General features: G+C 42.5%; 1 protein-coding gene across 15 annotated transcripts in view; it reads left to right on the top strand.

Moving 5' to 3' along the window:
- auts2a (activator of transcription and developmental regulator AUTS2 a) overlaps positions 1-23,726 on the top strand; it is a 345,092-nt gene that overhangs the window by 286,448 nt on the left and 34,918 nt on the right. The window lies entirely within an intron of this gene.

The raw sequence follows: 23,726 nt of genomic DNA, 5'->3' as shown, positions 1-23,726 counted from the left end.
CAGTGGGTGTCAGGTCTATAAGTAAGCCCAGGTCGCTCCTCTCACTGAGAGGTCACGCTGCTGTGAAAGAAAGTAAGGGGGAAAATAGGTGAAAGAGAAAAATTGACTTGAGGACCTCCCATCAGTCACAGAAAATCTTTGGATTCCATGCCTCAGACCTTGTTCTGTTGTTGAGCATAGCTGTCCGTGATGCTTTTGTCACAGTTGTCGTTTTATCTTGAAAGACATTGCTGAAGAGCCACACAAAAGGAGGACAGCTAGTGAGTGTTTTTATTCACTTATTTTGGCTGTCTTTGGAATGTGGCTATTTCCTGGAGGGCAGCTGGAGGCAATGCTATGTAGATCAACATGACTCAAAGTACCATTGGACAATGTTTCTTGTAAGAATAAGAACTTCAGGACAGCCAAACAACAAGGCGCCAAGAATGTGTCAAACGTCTGAAGTTACATTCAAAAAATCTCTTTATTTTTAGACACCAGTCCTTTGACAGACACCACTCAACCAAATTGACAACTCCTCCTATTTCAAATTAGAACACCTTGTCAAAAGCTCAGAGAGGCAGAAAGATGCAGCCTAGTTTCATTAAACGATCTTTAATTGGCTTTGTGAGGAATAATCTCCCCCATATCACAGGGCTCCACGTTTGGCAGACAGGCTGCATACCTACACTTACCATCTGTCAAAACGTCAGCCAAACGTCAGGAAGGAGCTTGACTCATGCCAGCAGCTTGTTCAGCATTGTGTACAAATACTTCAGATCACATTCCAACAGAAAAGCCTGTCATAAACTTGTTTCACAGACATTGGAGCTTAGGTAAACACATCTGTCATTTACAGAGCTCCTTGGAGTTTTTCCTTCTAATCTCCAAAGGACCCTTGAGTTACTTCCCCACGTTTTAAAACACACTGACAGTAAGTTCTACTTCTGAAGGCCACACTAGCGAGCAATGCTGCTGTCAAATTGAAATGTGGGAAATAGAGCTGCTGCCCACCTGTATTTCTCAAATGGCACTCAAGGGTCCTGAATGAGTGAGTGAAGATGTTTGGCAGAGCAGAAGCGTATACGCTGCGAAATCTTCTGATTAGTAGACAACAACAGTGACATCTTCTGTATCCTTCAATGAAGATTCATACCATAAGAACAAGTGCACACATAGGCCTCACTGAGAAAAAAAAAAGAGCCACTTGGCAGGTTGTCCATTTGCTCCATTTTCTCTTTCACTGTATTCCCAGTCTCTCTGGGCCATTCTACATCCAGCAACTTAACGTGTGACCATAGGAACAAACTGAACATCTGATGACAACATCGAAGATTTGTCATTCACGACTTTGTATTCGGGTTTGTGTGTACAGAATTGTGCCTTTTCTGTATACGTCTGTTTTATGGGTCCAAGATAAATCCTCCAGTTTAAAGGCAGTGAATCGGTCAAAGTAGGAGTGACGTGTTCAACACTGTTAGAGAGGTATCAATTCGCAATACAGTGGTACCTCGATTTTCGAACGTCTTGGTTTTCGTACAAATCGGTTTCGAGATTTTTTTGCTTTGGTTTTCGAATGAAAATCGATATTCGAACGCCCTGACCGGCTGACCCACGATGATTTGTTATAGTGTATTCGAACGCACCCCCAAAAAAAACGGAGAAGACGTAACGTGCGCGACCACGCGCGACGCAACGAGTTGACCCACACGCGAATCTCTTTGTGTATAACGCAGCCTCTGCACGCCGACGTGTCCTGGTAGTGGATTTTTTTATTCCTATTTAGCAATATTAACCCCCAATCATACATCCAACGAAGGCAAGTCCCAACTGCTGGTGCTAAAAAAAAGGAAAGTGGTGCGTAAAACTGTCGACTTCGAGAAGGATTTGATAGCCGAGCACGAATTTGGTGTGCGTGTTTCTGAGCTATCGAAGAAGTATGGCATGGCAAAAACGCCAATCAGCACCATTCTGAAACAGAAGGATGCCCTCAAAGCAAGTGAAGTTGCTAAAGGAGCAACCGTGTTCACCAAGCAGAGGCCACAGATCTTGGAGGAAGTGAAAAAGTTGCTTCTTACTTTTGTGAACGAGCAGCAATTAGCTGGCGATAGTGTTGGCGAGGAAGGAAGGAGATGTCGTCTGATGAGGCAGGAAGGATGTCTCAAGTGCCGATATTAAAGCGATCTGCGCTAAATGGAACGACATCCATAATTTTGTACAACTTCATCACCCAAATAAAGCTGAACGTTGCAGAGCACTGCAAAATTTTAATAATGTTGTTATGAGCCACTTCAGAAAAGTGCTTAAAAGATGCCAGAAACAAACTTTAGATTCATTCTTTGTGAAAAAGGGGCGAGTCACCCCCACCAAAAACATTTTAAACTGTTGTTTTGCATTGCTTTTTCCTTTTGTTCCATTAACCCTACCTCTAGTTGCAAGTAATTTTCTTGGGGTTTTTTTTACGCTACGTACTTTCTGTGCAAATAAAAAACAATTTGTTTTTCTCCCCCTCATTATTTCTTATTTAAAGTTATTCTGCACTTTTATTAATTAAAAAAAAAAGGTTTACAGGGCTGCGGGCCGAATCACTACAGATTCGGCAATGCACTCCCAGCCTAGCGTACTCTACTAGGCTAAAGAAAACATTTTAAGCAAAAAATAAATATATTTCTCAAATGATTTAATTATATGAAATATTTAAACTTTACATTTATTTCTACAATGCAGTTTATTATCAGGAAAAGTGAAAAAAATCGCTTAAAAAAACAATTTTTTTGGCTTGGAACACATTATTTCATTTTCCATTCATTGTAGCGGGAAACCGTGCTTTGGTTTTCAACCAGCCTTCTGGAACGGATTGTGTTCGAGAGCCAAGGCACCACTGTAACTGTTTCAAAAAAACCTCTTTAGTATGGGAGTAGTTCTACAGTCATATAATCTACAGCCACATCAGAGACATATTAACCAATATAAGGGGAATTTTTTTGAACCACTTTTGTTTGTGTCTTTTTAGAATGTGGATTTGTACAATATATTGTTCCTCTTGGGGTATGAAACGTGTTCATGGCCAATGATTGTAGATGAAACTGTGTACTGTATGCATGTTACTGCCAAAAAATGTCCATCTGCTGCAGACATTCGCCATTTGATACACCATTGATCTACTGTTTAGGTTCATCAGGTCTTTTGTGATTTATCGTCACTAGAAATGGACCTTTGGCTTCTCTGTGATTCTGCGCGGGTATGTGGATATCTGTGCACGGGATAATGCACAGCAGGCGTTCTGATTGCTGTGAGCAGCATTGTCATTCTACAGAAGATGTTGATTACAGATGCCGATGCTTCCAATGACCAAAAAAAACAACAACATCTGCTTAGGCAATTAAAGGCCTTGGAACACTACATTGACTTTCTGTTCACTCTTTGTGGGCCAATTAGCGCTAACATATTTATGCAGCCTTATCAGCGAGTCTACAATAACGCTATTGCCGTGATCGCTCCTCTACACATTATCATCTCTGGAAATGCACTTTCCCTTAGTGTAGGTATCAGACCACGCCACAAATGTGTGTGGATGTATGTGTGCTTATTTTACACAATTAATTAACAGTTATTAGTGTTCGCGTAGAGCACCGGATAAGATGTCACAAATCATCAAGTCTCAAGGTGCTGTTCCAGAAATTAAGAGCTCGCTCTCACCTTCCCTCTCCACAGTCATTTGGTACGCATCCAGCTTCCTGTTTGAACCTGTAAAGCGCTAATCAAATTATTTCTTCTCCGAGATTGTGTCACCATTTTTCACTCCTTAAACGCTTTGAGAATCAACAAAACACCTACCCCTCCAATTCCCACCTTTTCCTGGTGAACAATGTGACATCTTATTTGGAATCTTTTGTTTATCCATCGAGGGGATTTATTTCAGCCCAGAAGGCTTTTTTTTTCCACACAGAGATAAAGTTGTTGTGTGCTTTCCTCCCGTGACCCTCTTGTTGTGTGTAGGTGTGAGGAGACGGATGTGTGAAAAGGTATGGCCCACCAGATTAGTAGTTTAGTTGCTGATTTAAATGCAGCCTGTGACTTCTCAGCTGCGATCAATTTGCCATGCCTCTAAATAGGAATAGAGGGAGCTTCAACTACGGTTCTTCCTTGTCTTTCTATTTGTTCTCCTTTTGCTTTGCAGCTGATGTAAGCTCTGGCCTCTTAGAGCTCTTGGCCTAGAAGTGTAGTGTTGTGAAGTGGTACTCAGTGATGACATAGGGGAACCCTTTTCGATGAGCAGCAGTCGCTTAGTAACGTAATAGAATTAACATTCGGTCCTTCAGGATTTGCTGTAAAGACTGCAGCAACTCTTACTGTATCATAGAGGCTCTCTGCTGTAAAAGTAGTGTTTTCTTTTAATGAAGACAATTTGAAGCAAACCGTTGCACCTAATTCAGACTCAAATATGTTAAACTGCAAATTGTTTGAAAGGACAATTTTGTTGTATGTCCAAGTGTTTATCACAAACAAGGCAGAGGTGTTTTTTTTCTAAAAAGTATCGTAATTTCTTGAGTATAATGCGCCCTGAAGTATAATGCACAACACCAAAGTTGATCTAAAAAAAAATCAAAATATATATCATATAATGCTCAAAATATTAGGAATTATTTGTATTAATAGTTTTAATATTTTTTTTCAAAAACTGTCTGTAGAACAAGCATTAATAATAATCATTGTGCATGTGCTGATGTAGCGGTAATATATAACTCAGGACAGGCCACAGGACATGCTTGTCCTGGTCCCTGTAATTGTCAGAACAGAATCCCTCCCGCAACCAGTTAAAATAAATGCTCATTGATGGCATAACAATCTATTAATATTTTTGATAACATATACTACAGCCTTAAATATATCAATTATTTAACACTGTTTAACATAAACCTTTTTTTGCATTAAATATTTGTGCGTAAAATGTTTGTGCATCATGTAGTTTATCCTCTATATTACACATCCTTGGCCAAGATTTCCAAAGAAGCAACTGACTCATCTCCAATCTGAAAAATATCCATCATAGCTACCTTTGGTGCATCACTGTGGAACTCATCATTGATGACTTGGTCCACTTCCAGTGCCTCCTGCATTGCATCACAAACATCTTGCTCCCACAGCATGTCATCCTCTGTGCCATCCATGGCATTTGTGAGGAAATATGTTTTGAATCCCAAGAGCTTTGGTTCAGCAGCGCACCTTTCTTGCCCTCCATTAAACTACAATCTGTAGCATCTTTCACTGTGGTGTCAGGTGGCTATCAAAACAGCGTGAGCTCAAACTACGTAGAAACGAGTGTAATGGGCACATTTAAAAAGTGAGCATTTCAATTTTGTTCGGTCTCCTGTTTTTTATTTTTATTTTTTTTTAATGTACTCATTATCCCTTAGTGGCTGTGTACAACAAAGGTACACACGAGTTTTTTCCCATTTAGCTACCACCACAAAGCCAGTGCAAGTTCCTGACAGTACATATCCATTCCAACCATCCCTCCTCCCAGGGGACCACCTCCTGTTAGGTGTCAGCAAAATAATCTCAGGTTAACCATTAGGTTGACACAGCCCATCGATCAGACACAGAAGCAGAGGGTCACTGCTAAGTGGTAGTGGGTCATAGACGTGACTGGACTCGACCCGTTTTTCTCAATCTAGAACATGAAACTGAAGATCTTCTTCAGGCAGTGTATTGCTTCAGGTGATGCATTCTACATACAGGTACGTCATCATCATTGTAAATCATATTATGGCCAAACTTTGGTACACTTTGGCCCAGTCTGATGAGAAAATAAACTACAGTGCTGACCATAAATGAGTACGTTACAGTTTGGATGTTGATTCGAAACCCAGGGTTTTCTTTCCAATCTTTTGGCGTGTACTCACTCGTGAGAACTGTATCTCTATCAGAATTCTGCACTCACATGTTTTAGTCGTTTTGTAAACTATTTAACAATTAGGCGGCATGGTGGTGCAGCTAGAGAGCGTTGGCCTCACAGTTCTGAGGACCGGGGTTCAAATCCCAGCCCTGCTCGTGCAGAGTTCGCATGTTCTCCCTTGTGCCTGCATGGGTTTTCTCCGGAACTCCGGTTTCTCCCCACATACCCAAAACATGCAAATAACTGGAGACTCTAAATTGCTCCTAGGTTTGATTGTGAGTGCGATTGTTGTCTGTTTCGATGTGACCTGCGATTGGCTGGCAACCAGTTTAGAGGCTACCCTGCCTCCTGCCTGATGACAGCTGGGAATGGCTTCAGCACTCCCGTGACCCTCGTGAGGATAATGGATGGATGGATATTTGACAATTAGACAAGAGGCACCATGTGTGCTTAGTACCTTTTGTGCCAAATTGAGCCCTCATGACGCATTACTCAAGTTTTACTGAAGCGATTACAATCCTGCTTCATTGAGTCGTGTGTTAGTCCATCAAATCATGTCAGCTAACTTCGTTGCTAATATTTATGGGTTGAGTCAAGCGGAATTTTGGATTGATTGTTTTCTTCAGTTAATATTAGAACTGTGGTCACCATGCCTTTCCTCTGTTTGGTCTGATGGGTTCATTTGGTCTCGTTTGTTATGGACTCTCGTGTCATCCAATCACGTACCTCCAACCTCTTGTCTCCTTCTCATTCGTTTGTCATGTCGTAATGATTCTGGTTGGCTTTATTTTCACACATATCTGGTGCTTTTAGTCTTCTCACCTGGATGGTAAAGGTCCCTCTCATTGATCCCCTGTAGATGTTGTGCGCATGCGTTTATGCAATTCTCTCACTTTCCTTCACTGTCTCTCTCTGATGAAGTTCTCATCAGACAGATAGGCGGACGCTGAGGGAACGGTTTCATTTTCCCCTCATTACAGCAGGCACTGGAGAATCATCAAGCTTCAAAGCTGCTTGATTGCATTATCAGGCATTTGCTGTAGCGTACTTATAATCGAAGCCATGTGACGGAGGAACCAGACCAGTTTTACTGCATTTGCTTGCAGGGTGAAGGATGAGCTAGAGTACTTGATAATAAGATCTGGAGTTTATTAACTTTCTAAACTCATTTTAAGCTAACGATACTAAATTTTGTAAGGCGATTCAAATTACACTTTGATGATTTCGTAATACTGTACTTAGTCGAGGTAAATGACCAGTTTGCTCGATTTGGAGGTGAATGCATTAACTTTTCCCTATTAAAGCAAACATCTCAAAAACGGGTTTGATCTGACATTTTTAAAACGTAATCTTTTGAACTCACAGTAAAAGTAACCCATCTGTTTTGCGTTTGTGACCGTGTGGGTGTTGAGAGCCAAAGCAGCGTTTAATTACATGGAACAGATTCTCTCCACATTTCCTCTTTCCCCAAAACGTCTTATGAAATGTGGCTGAATGGAAATTAAATGAAAACAAACTTCTGCATAAAATGCTGGCACATAATATTTCCAACCCCCTAGATCACACAAGTGATCAAGTATATGAAAATATATTTGTAACTTTTTTTTGTTCATACTTTGGACTTATGCCAGACGCACGGTGAGGGAAGCAACTGAACAAAATGAAATTTTACAACCATGAACAAATCCCAGTTGTCAGCAAACCTTAGCATAACTACCAACACATGCCCCAAAAAAAAAAAGAACCTAGTTTTTCTTACCAGGAAACATGTTTCAGCATTACCTACTCATTTTATCCAACCACAAACAACATAGCAGTCACTGATGGCGTCGTGGTACATTCACTTGCTTTTGGTGGGGCCAGCGTGGGTTTAGCTCAAACTTAGTAACGGTGTTGTAAATGTCAGTGCAAGTGGTTGTTCATGTCTGTATGTGCCCTGCAACTGTCTGGCAACCAAATGCCTCCTAGTCCACCAAGTCGCGGCCTCTGTTGCAGCGACACTCCGAACTGGTTGTCAGCCAATGGCAGGGCACACGCAAACCAAAAAAAAAACAAAAATCAAGTGCTGCGCCACAGTAAACAACCACAATAATAAACATATTGTTTTATTTTAGTAATATGGCACTGTCAATACAAACAAGCTTTACACATCCATACAAATTCTGAGATTTAATCCTGTTGGATTGAGCATGATGTTCCTCATGATGTGGCCAATGAATGTCTGTGTAAGGTGTGTCACTTTATTTTTTTGTGTGTCATGGCTCACATTGTAGTTATAATTTCCTTAGAAGGTCTTTTCTGAATGTATAAATGTATAATCATATTATTACATTAAATTACATTAAATATATGTCCATCTAATTTTTAAATCGGGAGCTGAGAAATGTTTGACTGTTATTCATTCGCTTTAAAAATGCTTACAATATCTCTACGTTGTTAAAAGTGAAGATAATTTCCAAATTTGCTCTTTGACCAAGAAACATGGTTAGCAATAAGTCGACGAACATGACCGCATAAAAATATACGACTTTGAATTTGACACACAGACCTGCTTTGGTTCAAGAGTTTGTTTGGCCTTCATGCCGTGCAGTGTCATGTAAATTATGTATCATCAATAAACTACAAATCGTGCAAACCTCTAACAAGAGAGGCAAAGTTTCAATGAAATTAAAGGGCCCAATTGCGCTATATTCTTATTGATGTTCACTGAGTATTCTCACATGACTTCATCTGCAATCTAGCTAATGTGTTTTCGGCAGCGTAACAGTAAAATCATGTGTCTTTCCTGCAGATGAATTAGTAATGCTTTAAGATTCCATTTGGTCGAGCTAAATGCTCCACGCTGTGCTCAACTTGGTTAATATAAGGACCCTGCTCAATTTTTCATGTCCTTGCAAAGTGTAGCCTTCAATTTAACATGCGCTTTTAATCCTGAGAGTGCGAAATTGCTTTTTAATGTCGAGGAACAAGGTGTTTTTGGAGGTACTCTTGAAAAATGCATCACAGAGACACGGGACAAATCAGTGTGTATGTGTGCATGTGCATGCGTCCATGCATATATATCTGTGTGTGTGTGAGTGTGAGTGGGTTTTGTGTGCATTTGTGAGCGCTTTCATGGTGGAAGAGGAACAAAGCAACACCACAGCAAAAGAAGCCAAACCAATATGTTGTTTTGACACCTCCGTCACCTTCGGGGGGAGTCTCAGTTCCGACAGGCAATGACATTGTGTGTGGATATGTGTGTGTGTGCTTGCAACTGTGCAGAAGTGCAATGATGTGATTAATTGTCTTTCTTTTCACACACACATATCTCTGGATATTTTTAGTCCAGCATCTATGCACAGATCCGGGATATGGCTCAACATATAAAAACATGCCAACTGGTATGTCACATTCTGATGCCAGTGCTTTCAAGCATGATTTGGTGAGCAATGTCAGGTGTTATTGTGCCTGGAGCGCAAGTAACTGTTGGGAGTTTATAGGCCTCTCTGGCTCTGTTAGATCCCCCTGCAGACTGCAGCCTTTGATCGCGTCAGAGCCTGGACTCCATCGAGCATGAAAAGTCACTTCTCCAATATCCTTGGTCAGAGTGTCAGTGAACTCTTTCTGAATGACCTCCTCAGGGCCAGCCAACCACCCACCCATTGTTGCCATGGAACAATTGGGCCATCAGAGTGGAATAATCATCTGACAGCAGAGGAAATCACAACCTGTGGTCCTTTCACTGATAGCTCCATTCAAAATATAGTGTTTTGTCTCTTTAATGGAAGCAACAATGAATGACATCGGTGGAACAGTTTATGAGTGCTTAGAGCAGGGGTCACATTGTTATGATGTTGCTAACCAATGATTACTACAAATGTACTTCTTACCTTTAATGTGACTTCTGGTGTTGCACGGTTTTGCTGATGGCTTTATATTGAGACTTCCATCCGTTAATTGTGAATATAATTCAGTTTGATTTGCTGTCATGCTGGTACGATGGTAACAATTCTTGCAAACAAAGGCATGTCTTTTATTCGTTTGATTGTCTTGTCTTTATGCAAAGTTGTCGAAATGTTTATTGGCAACGTCGAGTACGAATGCATTGGCATACTCCCCATCTGCGAATTTAAACACACAGCAGAATCCTCTCTCTCCACAAAGGCTGTCCATTCTTGTTGAAAACTTCGGCAATCATCATTTTTTTCTTTGAGCGACCTTTCTCAAGAGCGTTTCCATAATGACTTGTTCTGACCGGCTCGACATTCGACCCTTTTGCACCTGCGCGCATCTACTTCCAATGCCAAACTACGGCAACCCCACTAGGACAAACTTTTTCTGCGTCATTTGCGTTGCCTGCACATCAGAATCACATGTACTGTATGTCATTATGGGGGCTCTGCGAGCCATATGCAACCATCAAAATAGCCAGGTATGGCTCGCAAGCCAAAGGTTCCCAACCCCTTGGTTAGAGCATCTGCCTCACAATTCTGAGGACCGAGGTTCAAATCCCCGCCCCACCTGTGTGGAGTTTGCATGTTCTCCCCGTGCCTGAATAGCTTTTCTCAGTGCACTCCGATTTCCCCCCTCATCCCAAAAACATATTTGGTAATGTAATGTAATATGGTTAACTGAAGAATCAAAATTTCCCCATAAGTGTGAATGTAAGTACGGATGGTTGTTCGTTTTTTTGTGCGATTGGCTGGCAACTAGTTCAGGGTGTACCCTGTCTCCTGCCCGAAGGTAGCTGGGATAGGGTCCAGCACTCCTGGGACCATTCCATTTTCTGAGCCCCTTATCCAGACGAGGGTCGCGGGAGTGCTGGAGCCAATCCCAGCTGTCATCAGGCAGGAGGCAGGGTACACAATAGACTGGTTGGCAGCCAATCGCAGACCACATGGAGACAGATGACAGTCCTACTCACAATCACACGAAGGGGCAATTTAGAGTCTGAATGCATGTTTTGGGGATTGGGAGAAAACCTCAGTGCCCGGAGAAAACTCACGCAGGCACGGGAAGGGCAGGCAAACTCCACACAGGCAGGGCCGCGATGTGAACCTCGTTCCTCTGAACTATAAGCTCAAGGCTCTACAGCTGCGCCACCATGCCACACTACCGGCACCCCTGTGAGGAAAAGCAGCTGAAAGGATGGATGGATGGATGGATGGATGGATGGATGGATGGATGGATGGATGGATTGACATTCCAAATATTGACTTCATGTCATAATAAATTCAGTCAGCTATAAAAATAAAAGCCCAGGCAGGCAGTTTGTTAGAAATTATAGAAATAATTATTAATGCACATACAGTATACTGTAATGTATCCAGTGTAATGTAATGCCAGGCCAATACCCTGTACATGGCTGCCTCCGGCAGCAGCTCCTCCCCTGCGCCACACTGGTTCTTATTGTGCCATGTATTTATATGTATTTAAGCCTTGTGTGTTGTTTTACTAGTGGGCAGTTTGTTGTTTGAGACTGTTTGAGTATACGAGCTTCTTGTGTGTGATTTGCCTTGTTACTACGTCCCAGCATTCCCATGCCACAATAGTCAAGGCTTGTGTTGTTCATGTTCCGAGTTTTTGCCTTGGAGTTATCCGACCTCGTTTCATGATTTTTGGATCTTGCCTTTTTGCTGCATGTTTTTGTGCGCTGTCGCTTGGTTGAACTGCTTACCTGTGTATGACCTCTAAATGCAATTAAACTGATAACAGGACCTCTCCTTCTGATAGCCTATGTCCACCAACAGGGTTGCAGGTTAACTTCCACCCAACAGGTTCACATAACAGGCACAACATAATGCCCGCAGAAAAGAATGAGTTTCCATTTGCATCATAGACACAAAATATATTCAGAGACTTCCTCTCCCCAAATTTGAGGAAGGTTACTCTGGTGTTCACCAGAGTGGAACCCCAGTGTGGAAGGTGGCTCTCATCTGGGGAAAGAGAGTCCTACAATTCTCAAGATGACATATTTTTAAACCAAGACCGTGGATTGAGACAAACCAGACTATATCTATCGAATCCCTACCACGAAGTTAGTATAAATTTCTACATCCCGAGACTCAGCCAAGGATAAGCACACCAAAGTCCCTGTCTTTGACTAACAGCCGGTTTACACTGCACCTGAACTCCTTGGCCCCTCACATTGCTGGTGACCGCATTTGGATGGGAGATTCACATTGCCTATTCATGCTGTGCCCAGCTAGGTCCCATGGGTTTTCAGGGCCTACATCCTGGTGGTCGCCATCAAAGGTACCATTGACCTCCACCCAGGCCAGGGGAAAATGGAATCCTGTCTTTTTGATATCATAGGAGTTCTTACGAGCCACACAGTCTGATCATCTTGGACCCGTTTTCCCATTGTGATTGTATCGGAAACAACCGTAGGAGTATTTGGGCATGCATGCACACCAAACCACCACTGTCTCCCCACCCTCGCTGCAATAAGGTGATAGTTTGCGTAGGGGCCTTGCAGGATTCCTTGTAAGACCCTGTCAGAGATTACGTATGTATATGTCTGTGTTTCCTTGTGCATCGAAGGATATGAGGAGGGATCAAACTGTGTGTGGTGCGGCATCGTTCTCTCTGGATATTTAACACAGTCTGTCCCTGTTGCCAGTGCAAATACTCTTCCTGGCTCTATGTGTGCGGGTGTGTCAAAGATCATCTTGTTGAAGCTTGGTGTTAATAAACAGTACAGGGTGAGTCCATCTTATCAATGACAGTTCACTGGGTGGCCCTTAGCCCTAGTGGCCTCATGTAGTGCCCGAATTATAAGACGCTACAAAAAGACCAAGATGAAACAAAACCACTGCCAATTATTTTTTTTCGTAAAGCTTGAAATAGTTTTGAGATTTGGAAAATGGTTATCTTTGAAAATGATTGTGATTGACATTATGTTCAGTGTAGGCATGAACAAGTGAAGTGGGTATGTCAACATGTAAATTGTTGGCCACGCTACCATTTCAAATGTAACAGCATTACTGATTCAAAAATGTTTTTGATCAGTTCCCCTGAGGACAACTTTTGGCAGCATTGACTTCAGCAATTTTTCTTTGGTTGATGTAAACATTTGTACAACATTGATCTAGTAAATTGCACACGACATACATCCTATGCAAAGAGAGGGGGGAGGGGCAGGTCCACCCAACTAGGCTCTAGGTAAGTCTGCTGCTGTCACTCAGCCAACAATGTACACATTTATGACCCCAGAGTGTGACGGTGGTTCAGAGTTTGTGGTGGAATGTGTCCTTCGGGCAGATGTCGTCTACTCTCAAAGGCATCTCTATTGCATGCACACAAGCACGGCCTTATGTCTCGATCACCAGGCTCACATCCATGTTTCTATACCAGTCTCCTGTTCCATGCCAGCATGCACCCATGTGGAAATCTACTGGTCCGCTCTAAGCTCCTCTTCACCACGAGAACCACTTCCAGTTGACAGACCAGGCTTTTGTATGACATGAGTGGCTATGGCGCTCTCCCAGTTGCACTTGGAAATGCTTGACAAATTAAGTCTGGTTCATTTGACTAGTGAGACTGCTGTGATCCATGGTGAAGAACACTTTCATGGCCACAACGCGCTTGAAAGAGTTGGGACTGTTATGCACGAGCACACACACACACTTGTATTAAATAACGCTGTTTCTCTTCTACTCTGGAAAACAGGAAAAGCTGAGTCATTGATCAGTTTATGTGAGAACAGTGTTTGGGAGAGCGATTATGGCAGTTGATAAGGTTTAAGTTCTTCCTATTTAACTGTTTAGTAGGAATTATACAGACTTGCGCAGCCACATTTTGTACTGTGTTTGAGCAAAGAGCAACATCATATACATCCATCCATTTTCTGAGCCTCACAAGGGTCGCAGGACTACTGGAGCCTATCCCAGCTACCATCGGGCAGGAGCCAGGGTACAGGGTACATTTTGTTAATATGGTCAGGCAGATCTGTGGGGAAAGCAAAGTTATCAATGTCCTTTCACCGTCATTCCTGTTGCATGTTTTTGTTTGCACATTAGGGGCGAAAGCCCTGTTTTTGTTTTAATTCCTCATTTTAAAAAAGACCATTCAAGCAACACACTATTTCCTCGTGTTTTTGAGATTAGAGGGTAAAAGCATCGTCTTAAAAGAAAAAAGATCTATGAACTATTTCAATTTTGTAAGGTAATCTTAGTTTTAAAAAAAATGAATTTGGAACAGTGAACTGAAATAGTTTATCTGGAACAGTAAACTGAACTTTCAACTGGTTCATGTCGAATAACTAAAACAATAAAAGCATGTCACGAAATTCAGCTTTGTGTTCTGAGGAAATGGTCCATGCAAACATGCTGAAGTATGGATAAGGGTAGCACAGTCCGAGTGCCAGACAGTGGAAGGAAGAAAGAAAGAGGTAAAGTATGGTAATCATGGAACTGGCCCAGAGTAAATGTGCTCTTGATGGAATTCCAAACGTCAAAGTCTGTCTTTGTGTTAGCCTTGATAGTTTGAACATATTGAAGAATGTAGTAAGTTTTGATGTTCTATTTCATTTCTGTTCTATTCTATTTTTGCACTGTCTCCAATCGAAGCTTTACTAAAGCTCGTCTCTGGGAGCTTCTGCCAAAACGTGACAACCCTGTTCAGGTTTGTCTTCAGATGACCCCTTATCGGTGTGACAGATAAAGTGATCTGAGATCTTGTGAAGCATCACATGCAAGTTATGATTAGCCTCCCTGCTGATAACTGCATGCTAATCATTGTAAACATCATGTTGCGCTTTGACACGCTTAGGCTTATCTGAAATTGTTTTAATTGTTACGAGCATTTAATGAGATTGTCTTGCAGATATGCAGAGTGCCAACTAGGCTCAGCTGAGTATGGGGATGTATTCCTTTAGATGTGCCTGGCTGATGGGGACATTAGATAGACACTAACTCCTCTATTAATGAAAGACAGCCACAAGCCAGAGTGCAAATCACATAAAAAGGTCTGGAGTCGAGGCGGTCATGAAATATTTAAATATACAGGGCTTCAAAGCAGATGAGGCCTCTCACTCTTGTCAACAGACAGACCCCCTGCAGTCCAGTCATAGATCGAGTCTCTGGCCCACAACCACTTTCACATGTAGGTCACAAACTATCAGCTCATTTTACTGCCACCAGGGGAAAAGAAGGAATTCACAGATGAAATTGTTCCTGTCTCCAGATGTACACTCAGAAAGCAGTTTCCGCTGCTGTCCAACTGGTCTCCTGTGTTCTAGTGTTGCAGACGGTGGGGAGATGATCAGCAGACGATCAGCAGGGGGCAACGGTTAGGCCAGGGAAAGATAATCAAGTAAGGACTCAGTGGAATCTGACACGTTAAACATGCTCCTGTCGCATAGTCCCGCATCACATACATGGTCACACACACACACGTGCTTCTCCAGTCGCAATCATCAAGTACACTATTACAGAAAAGAACAACAGAGCTCCATGCATTAAGGTCTGTGTGCTCTACAGGCAAAAACAGTTCCTTCTAATGTTATAGGTTCGAGGACAGATAATCGAGCAGTGCCCCAGATGTTTCTTTCACAAAAGTTCTGTTTGTTAAAAAGATGATAAAAGGGCAGGAAAAAAATCGTCCATTGCATCGCATTACTTTTAGAGGCAGCTATCCATTTGACTGAAAATGCAATGAAATGATCTTGGTGTTTCATAATTTGGAATGTGTCTTTGGGGATTTTTGTCCATTTAACCGGAGAAACATTTGTGGTGTCCTTCCACACCCAAACGACGTAGTTATTTAGGATCCGCGAGTTGAATGTTTGGGAAACACCATCCCATTTGTCCTCATCATAGCTGTCAGCCCTCCAATGGCGTTTACTGTTGACTGAAGAATGACGTTATATTGCTCAAGCCCTGCAAAATACAATTAGATACCCTTCAATGACCAGTGGGGGTATGATGTGATATAGGGAGGGTGTACATGAAAAGAAAAGAGGCGAGACTGGGGGAGGGTAGGCACGGACCTCCCTGCTGGCTTTCGATGTCCATGGTCCATCTTGTGTCCCTCTCGAGGGACTATCATGAGGCCCCACTCTGGAGCTGTTGAGTGTAGCGAGATATACGTGTGAGTGGAGTGTTGGGATGGGAGTGCAGTGGGGTGACAAGGGCTGTTTCTTATGATGCCTGACAGAATGGTCTTGACAGAACGATTCAGAGGCCTAATCCCTTGGCCTGTACTGCTCGAGCCGGGTGTTGCTCAGGGGGTCTGTAGAGGGTCAGATGCATTTTAATAGAAGGTCTCAGTGGTGATTTCCTCAGTACTTTGCTGTAGTCATTTCTTTTTAAAAGACACAGCAGGTTGTCTCTTCACTGCTACCTCCCTCTTTGGGTCCTTGTGTGTCCTGTCTCGCTTTTCTCCGTCTCCTCCTGTGTTGTTTTGTTCTCCGCTTTCTCCCCCTCTTGTTCGTGATCCTTCATCACGGTGCCTCCTCTTGTGCTCTCGCTCCCTTTGCGTCTCTGAGAGAAAAGAAACAAAAGGGAAAATAAAATCCCCGCCAGCACAGTTGCTCTTAGTTGGTATTAAGATGAAGCCCCACGGAGGAGGAGATGGTTTTAGCGCAAAGGTTTTTGAAAGGTGGTTAGATGTCTCCTGAATCCCCACAAATCGAAAGAGGAGGGAAATTTTAATTTCTGAATAAAATCACAAAGCAGCGCTTGAGGGGTAAAACTGAGGTCAGGTATAAAGAGGTTCACAATTCTCATTTGTTGTGATTGAAATGAAATTATAGGTAGACGAGGTTACACTGAACAAGCCTAGGAATTTCTCAGAAAAGCAGTTCTATTTACTGTATTACCAAATTAATTCATAATCTCTCTAGAAACACAAAGTTTAGTTCTTTGCCATGCACTGTAGTACAATAAAGGTGGCTTGTGTAGTATGCAAAACAATACACTGTTGCTGTGGTTTTTGAGGAGAGTTGAAAGGGGAGCAGATGACTGACTGCTTTGAAATTATCGACGACATGCTGGCCCATTGCCTACATTCCACAGCAATGTCTGTAATTTCGGTAAAAGGGTTCCCATTTCTCTTGCGAGTCGTGGTGATGAGTGCGTAGGGGGGACTGGGCCAGTGATGTGTATGGTGATGGAAGCAAAAGTATTCGAGGAAGGGAGGATTAAACCAATTTTCTTGTCTACGTTGGTTTTTTTTCAAAGCAAGTCCCCATGGTAGCGACATTATACTGATGGTCGGTGTAGTAGGTTCGTTTCTGCTCTTTCTGCACCTACAATGTCAACTGGATCTGATTATTGCCGACCAGATCCAGATAATGTCAGCCATTGATCATGCTATTTATCTTGAACCCCCACAGCACTGGCTTGCTTTCAGAGACCACTGCCCGATAAGCGGATAACATTGTCTCTCAAGGCTTTTAACAAGCGGAAGAAATACTTTGCCCCTACTTCCCTGGCTGATGTGATGTGAGGCTCGTATCTTTTTTCCCTCAGTACACACAAAGGGGTGGGATTTTAGCAAGTATTACCATTGAATTAAATACCCCCCCCCCCCCCCAACCCCAAGAGCAAAATGGTCACAGAATGTCAGTCACATTTTGGGTGAAAACTGTGCATGGACAATTAATTCAGGTACAAATTTTGAAAAAAAAAAAAAAGTTTTTACCTCTCCGTGTCAGAATAATTGATTGAGAGAGATGACTAAACAAGACATGAGCTTTTCCTGCAGTTCTTCTACTTTTGGCATGCCTTGGCATCCCAGTTTGGTTCTGAATGCTGGATGTACTTGTCTCTTTGTGTACGGGTGTGTGTTTGCTTGCACAGCTGTGTGTCCTCCTCACATTAATAATAGCAGTGAGTGACAGATTAATTTATGTCTGGCTGTGTGTCTGAGGAATTGGGAAGAAAGGGCCTGTCAGTGCTGCTTGTCGGGAGGGGGTAGAGATTAGAGCCAGTTGTCATTGACAACCCAGCGCAGGCTTTTGGAGATAAGGTTTCATAAAATGACTGTAAAAAAATTTTTGGGAAAAAATTTTGAGACATTCATCATAGGAAAGCATTGGAAGGATGGAGTGGGAGGACTTTGTGGGGTGACGTGTGAAGGCAAATATTTTGTTTGACCATTGGGTTTGTTTGTGTTGTACTTTTTTTTATTTCTCTGAAGACAGGGGGACATTTTTAATCCTTATAAATTGTTTTATTTGCTGTGAATTGTTCACAGAAAGCAGGAATTTTCTCAGACCAATAGTAACAAACTGTTGTACTGAAAGGAATATCCCACAATGCTAATAATGTAATACAATACTTGAATTTGATCAGATATATGATCTTGGTGCAATCTTCTGATTTCTGCATCATCTGGATCATCTACAGACAGCAATCCACCGATCCATATTCTACACCACTTGTCTTCATTGAGTCGCAAGAAAACTGCAGCCCATCCGAAATGACTTTGCTTCCACACAAAGTGGACCACACGCTGAACTGGTTGCCAGGCAATAAAAACTGCTCATACCCCAGTATCATTCGGTGTTGTTAAAGCATTAATATGTAGTAGTTTTACCTTAAAAAGACAGTTCACTGGCTTGTAATAAGAGGAAACAGTGCATTTGTCTTTGCTAGGCTAGCTGCCACATCTCATGTTGAGAAATTGACAAATGATGAAAGATTTCCTTTAATATTTCACTTTGCAATTTAATGACTGCGCAGGGGACGCAAATATTTCTATGCAAGCAAATGAAGAGTACATTTTCCATATTGTGCTCCCTTTAAATTTGCATCCACCATTATTGTTAGCTTTATCCAGCTCACATGACCGCAAGGCACCACCCACATTTTCCCTATCTCTGTTTTGCCTCCACACATTAGTACTTGCTGAGAGTAATGCTGGTTGTGATTGTTTGGACACAATGATATTAACCTAATTTCATGCATACCTCCGATCGGTTGATTTTCTGACAGCAGTTGTCATGCTAACGAGAGGCGGACACACTGTGATGATGTTTTCTCAAAAATCTGGCACTGCTTTATAAGTCGTCTTTAGTCGCACAAGCCAAAACAGCTTTTATTATTGCCCCTTTCTTTCTTTGAACTGTACGACAACAGTTTTTGAGCTACAATGCTCAAATGTTCCCATTTTTTGCCTTTGCGCCAGTATCATACATTGCAAGGTTTAACACGAGCGGCAGTGCTGACGTTAATGTATACAATTGTACTGGCTGTACACTTTGTCACATATTAAGATTAACTAAACATATGATATCCATGAAATGGTGTTCTGACGTCTACAGTGAGTCCCTGGATTAAAGTTTGAAGACAATTTTAAAGGGAACATATAAAGAAACTGACTTTTTTAATATTTTCTTTACATATAGTAATGTGTGGACAGCGTATCCATCCATCAACTGTGAAATTAAATTAATGGCTATTTAGAACTAGAGAGACTATAGCGTGACTTTCTAATATGGCTTTAGTACAAATGTGTCAATTTCCTTTTTTTTTTAAAATACCACAAGGTTTTGTCATTTGAGTGTCCAAAAAGACTCCTCTGAAAGGTATTTCTGTTTGAGTCCTTTTCTTTCCTTTTGTGGCTGCTGTGTCCATATTTGGCTCAGGCTGACCCCTTTCCTCTGATTGGTTGCCTCCATGTAGAGGGCCTAACCCTCATGTTTCTGATGTTGACAGCGCTAGCTTACCGGTTGAGAGGTAGGTGGAGCTCTTTGCTAGACATAAGTAAGTTTATATGTTTACTAGATACTATAAAAATAACACTTGAAAAGGTTGGTTTGGTTAAAAAAAAAAAAACGGGCCGTTTAAACCATGAAATAAACCTTCAATTGCATGCCTATTTCTGAAAATGTGCCTGTGACCATGGTGCACTGCCTGTGCAACGTTCAACGCTGGGGCTAATTTACAGAGTAAAATAAGCACTTTGATGTGGCACTGAAGCACAGTTGGATCAAAGCCATGAAGAGCTGCAGTGTTGGCACAGATTAGCATTACCTCACAGTGTTACCAGCCATAGATACTGAAAAATGTGTTATAGTAATGTTTGTCAAAGTTTTCAACATGGGAGGAGTGTGTATTGCGCGGTGTTTTCATGTAGCGCACAGTTATAGAAATTGACAAATGTATCTCGGTGGTGGTGCGGGGAACAGGGTATGTTTTTGTTTGATGATTTATCCATGCACCCCAGAGGGCCTACTAGTTAGTATTTTGTTATTCCACACTCAGGGCTCTGCTTCCGAGATTAGAAGCAAGCAGCCGGCCACTCTAAACACTTGCCGCTGAGAGGGTTGTAAGAGAAGATGGCCAAATGCTAGCAGGAACATCTCGGCAAGATGCAGCCCACTGGTTGCCATTTTAATGAAATCTCTATCGCTATAGGCCCAACCATATGTGGGCCAGGATGAGGACGTTTTCACTGCATGAAGGAGAGCGCCCCCAAAAATGAGCTAATTTCCCCATGGCAAGAAATATGCAGTAAAACTGTATACTGGGTTTGAAGGAAGCATTTCACAGACATTACTTTGACACCAATTGATCTGTGGGGAAAATGCATAATGCCTCCTTTAGTTATTAATACATGTTGAATATGCCATCATTTTAGTACTACAATGTGTACTCATTTTTCTGTTCAGAGTTCCTCATGAGTGTACAAACTCTGATAATGCTAAAATTATTGTTTATTTGAATACTATTATAGATGGCGTGAGTATATTCACTCAGAAAATGTTTTTTCACTGTATAAAAGGGGGATAGTGTGGACAAATTCAATAAGAGCTTTTAACCTACAAAGATAGCACACACTCATGTTACACTTATCAGTAGTATTTCAAACGAGGGTGCATTTGATGTAATAGCAAGAATGCGCATAAAGCTTTTCTCTGTGATTGTAATCTAGTATCGAGTTCCTGTGAAACTGAACTTTGGTTGTATGTGAGGTGGACGACTGTGATTCGCTAGCAAGCAGTTCAGGGTGTACCCCGCCTCCTGCAAGGAGAGAGCTGGGATAAACTCCAGCAATCCCATGACTCTTGTGAGGATGAGCGGAAAATGGATGGATGGATGATGGATGGATGGATGGATGGATGGATGGATGGATGGATGGAATAGGTTGAGGATGAACAGGCTTGTTTTTTCTACATTCAAAAAAGAAATCAAATTAATACGACAAAATGTCAGGGGCTGATGACAAAATGACCAGACAATAATAAGTGAGATGCATTGAATCCATCCAGACATTGTGTTTGATGTCCAGATGTTTTGAAAGGAAGGAAGCCGAGAATGTGTAATCTGCACGCTACTGATCTGTCAGAATTTCATTGGAATTGAAATTAATGTGCAGCCAGGAATTTGGATGCCAATTGTTCGCCAGAGTGGCTGTAATCATAGACTTGTGGTTGCACTCGAATCTTATAAGCATTTCAAATAAAGAACAGCAGTTCATTCCAATCTGCTGCTGGGCTGCTTGGCGTTTTCTGGCCATCGAAATGAGATAAATACATTTGGGAACCATTCATGTCAATGGCTGTAATTAGGTCAAATCGTGATTGTTGGTCATTCTTGGTGTTCTTGTTTTTCTTTTCAAAGTGCATGAATAACAGTAAATTCCTCGTGTAATAGCGCAGATCTTAAGCACCATTTAGCATGGCCTACAGTACAATGGTAAGGTGACTTTATGATTACATCTGTGAAACAAGATGTACACAAGCATGTATGCGGTGTAACACAATCTTTTGATGTAATAATGTGATAAACACATGGTCATGCAGGCTAGAGGTTCTCTGAGGTCCTTTTTAAATAACATTTCTCCCCTCCAAAGCTACACCAATTTTGCAGACTTTTAACTAGCCACCCGAGGCCAAACCTTACTGGATGGGTCTTAACATTCTTTGTTCTGTGTCATCATTTGATCCACAAACAGCCACACGAGAGCCCATATCCATACGCTGAAGGTTGCACAGCTGACTGCAATTTCAGAGAAATGTGTTGCCTCCACTGTTTAAGGATTTGGTTGGCTGGGCCGTGTTAAGCCCATTTCCCATGACTTCATGTTCAGAAGGCCAGTTCCAGCCAATGCACTCTCGTTTTCTGCTACCAAGGGATATGGAATAGCATCTCAGTTATGAGCTAAGTCTGTTTTATGCTCTGTGGTTGCAGAAGCTGAGTTGGCAGGGACAGACTTTGCGGTGCGGCACTATTGTCCATTCATTGACCTCCCGGCCAGTGGGTTAATGCTCATTAGACAAGCTATTGGTGCAAGGGTTTGCACCATTAAGAGGCTTACGTTGGAATGTCCCCCTTTTGTTTGGGATTCAAACAAGGCAAAGTGTCATTGCTGCTCACGTGGAAATGACAGTAAGAATGTTTGAAGATCTTGTCAGGTGATCTCATTTAAGACAACCGGTGTGACAACAAGAACCACTATGATAGCCATTGTTCCACTGACGGTTACGGTTCCGTTAAGGTCAGACGCTCTTTGAGCACTGTTTTGTACTATAAGTAAGTAATGCCAAATATTGCATCATGATCCCTCTCAACATGTTATTAATACACCAACATGGGACTCTTAAGTATATTGTGGAGAGGAGACACGGAAGTTGTATCCTGAACTGCACTGCTTTGTGGAAACATGGTGCAGCCAAAGTGGGCCCCCTTCTCGTGGACTGCTGAGCTCTGTCACCTCCGGCATGGTTATGTTCTGAAGTGTGACCCTGGGAAAGTAAACGGAGATTCCAAAGAGAGAAATCCCTCTCGAGTTCTATAAAGTTATCACGTAATTATAGACTCTGCAGTTATGAGGTTATAAGCGTAAGCCTTGTCCGGTGGGCTCGGAGAGCGCTCAAAGCTCACATTGAAGGCTGAATGCCCTTAAGTGCTTTTTCTATGACCGGTTGACTTCCCTTCGGGCCTGCGTTGGGGCTGTTGATGCAAGTGGTAGACGTGGCCTTTGGGCTGCAAAGAGGTGCACGGTGCTCATGAAAGAGGATTTTTGTTGTTCTTCCCCTCGTGGTAGCAAGCGCCCTTCTGGGAAATTCATCAATGTCTGACATCATCTCACGCAGTCTACAGTGGAAGAAAGCACATCTTTCTGCCTGGCTCTCCCCTCCCCCTCCTCTTTTTTTTTTTCTTTTCTTGTTCTCTCCCACTTGCTCAACTCTCTTCCTCGCAGTGTAGCCGTGCTCACGTGTAGCACGTCAATCTTTTCTTCATTTTATTGTTATTTTATCGGGTGGCCATTTTACGCAAAAGGTGAAGACGTGATGCGTTACCCTCTAATGAAGGTCCTCTAGGAGAGGAAGTGGGTGGACCCGACCGAGCGACCGTGAAGGCAACGCCGACAGCAGCATCAGCATCAGTAGCTCTCGGGCGAACCAGCCGCTGGATGAATGAGGGTTTGTGTGCTGGCCGCGGATCGGCTTTGGAGCGCCGTGTGCAGTAACCGCGGAATCCACGGCAGACACCCTCCGCAAAGCTGCACACGATAAGTCGCTGGTGAATCACAGCCCAGCGTTTGAGCGCCTCTATTTCCTTGCGCGCCCTGTTGGATTGGTTCTCTCGCATAAACAGCCCGGATCGCGTTCTTTACCTCTTTTGGATATTCTGGAGAGTATACGTCAACACAGTGATCGGCCAAAGGGATTTGGTTTCTCCCTCTTGCCGTGCGCTATAGAAAGAAGCTCTCGACGCCGAGACACATGGTTGCCTTTGTCCAAAAGGCGCAGTCGCTTTTTTTTTTTTTTTTTTTGGGATCGCTTCTCCTCCCTCGCCACCTTTTGCTTCCCCCGCATGGCTGTGCTCGACGCAAACGGAGTAGACCTCTTCGCCCGCTGTGTGGATTATGCAATTGAATAAAAAGCAGAATGTGAAAGGAGAAAGTACTT

The sequence above is a fragment of the Syngnathoides biaculeatus genome, chromosome 18, assembly GCF_019802595.1.
Source record: "Syngnathoides biaculeatus isolate LvHL_M chromosome 18, ASM1980259v1, whole genome shotgun sequence".
Lineage (NCBI taxonomy): Eukaryota > Metazoa > Chordata > Actinopteri > Syngnathiformes > Syngnathidae > Syngnathoides > Syngnathoides biaculeatus.
Note: the sequence above shows the minus strand (reverse complement) of the source record. Positions and strands in the feature narration are given on the sequence as shown.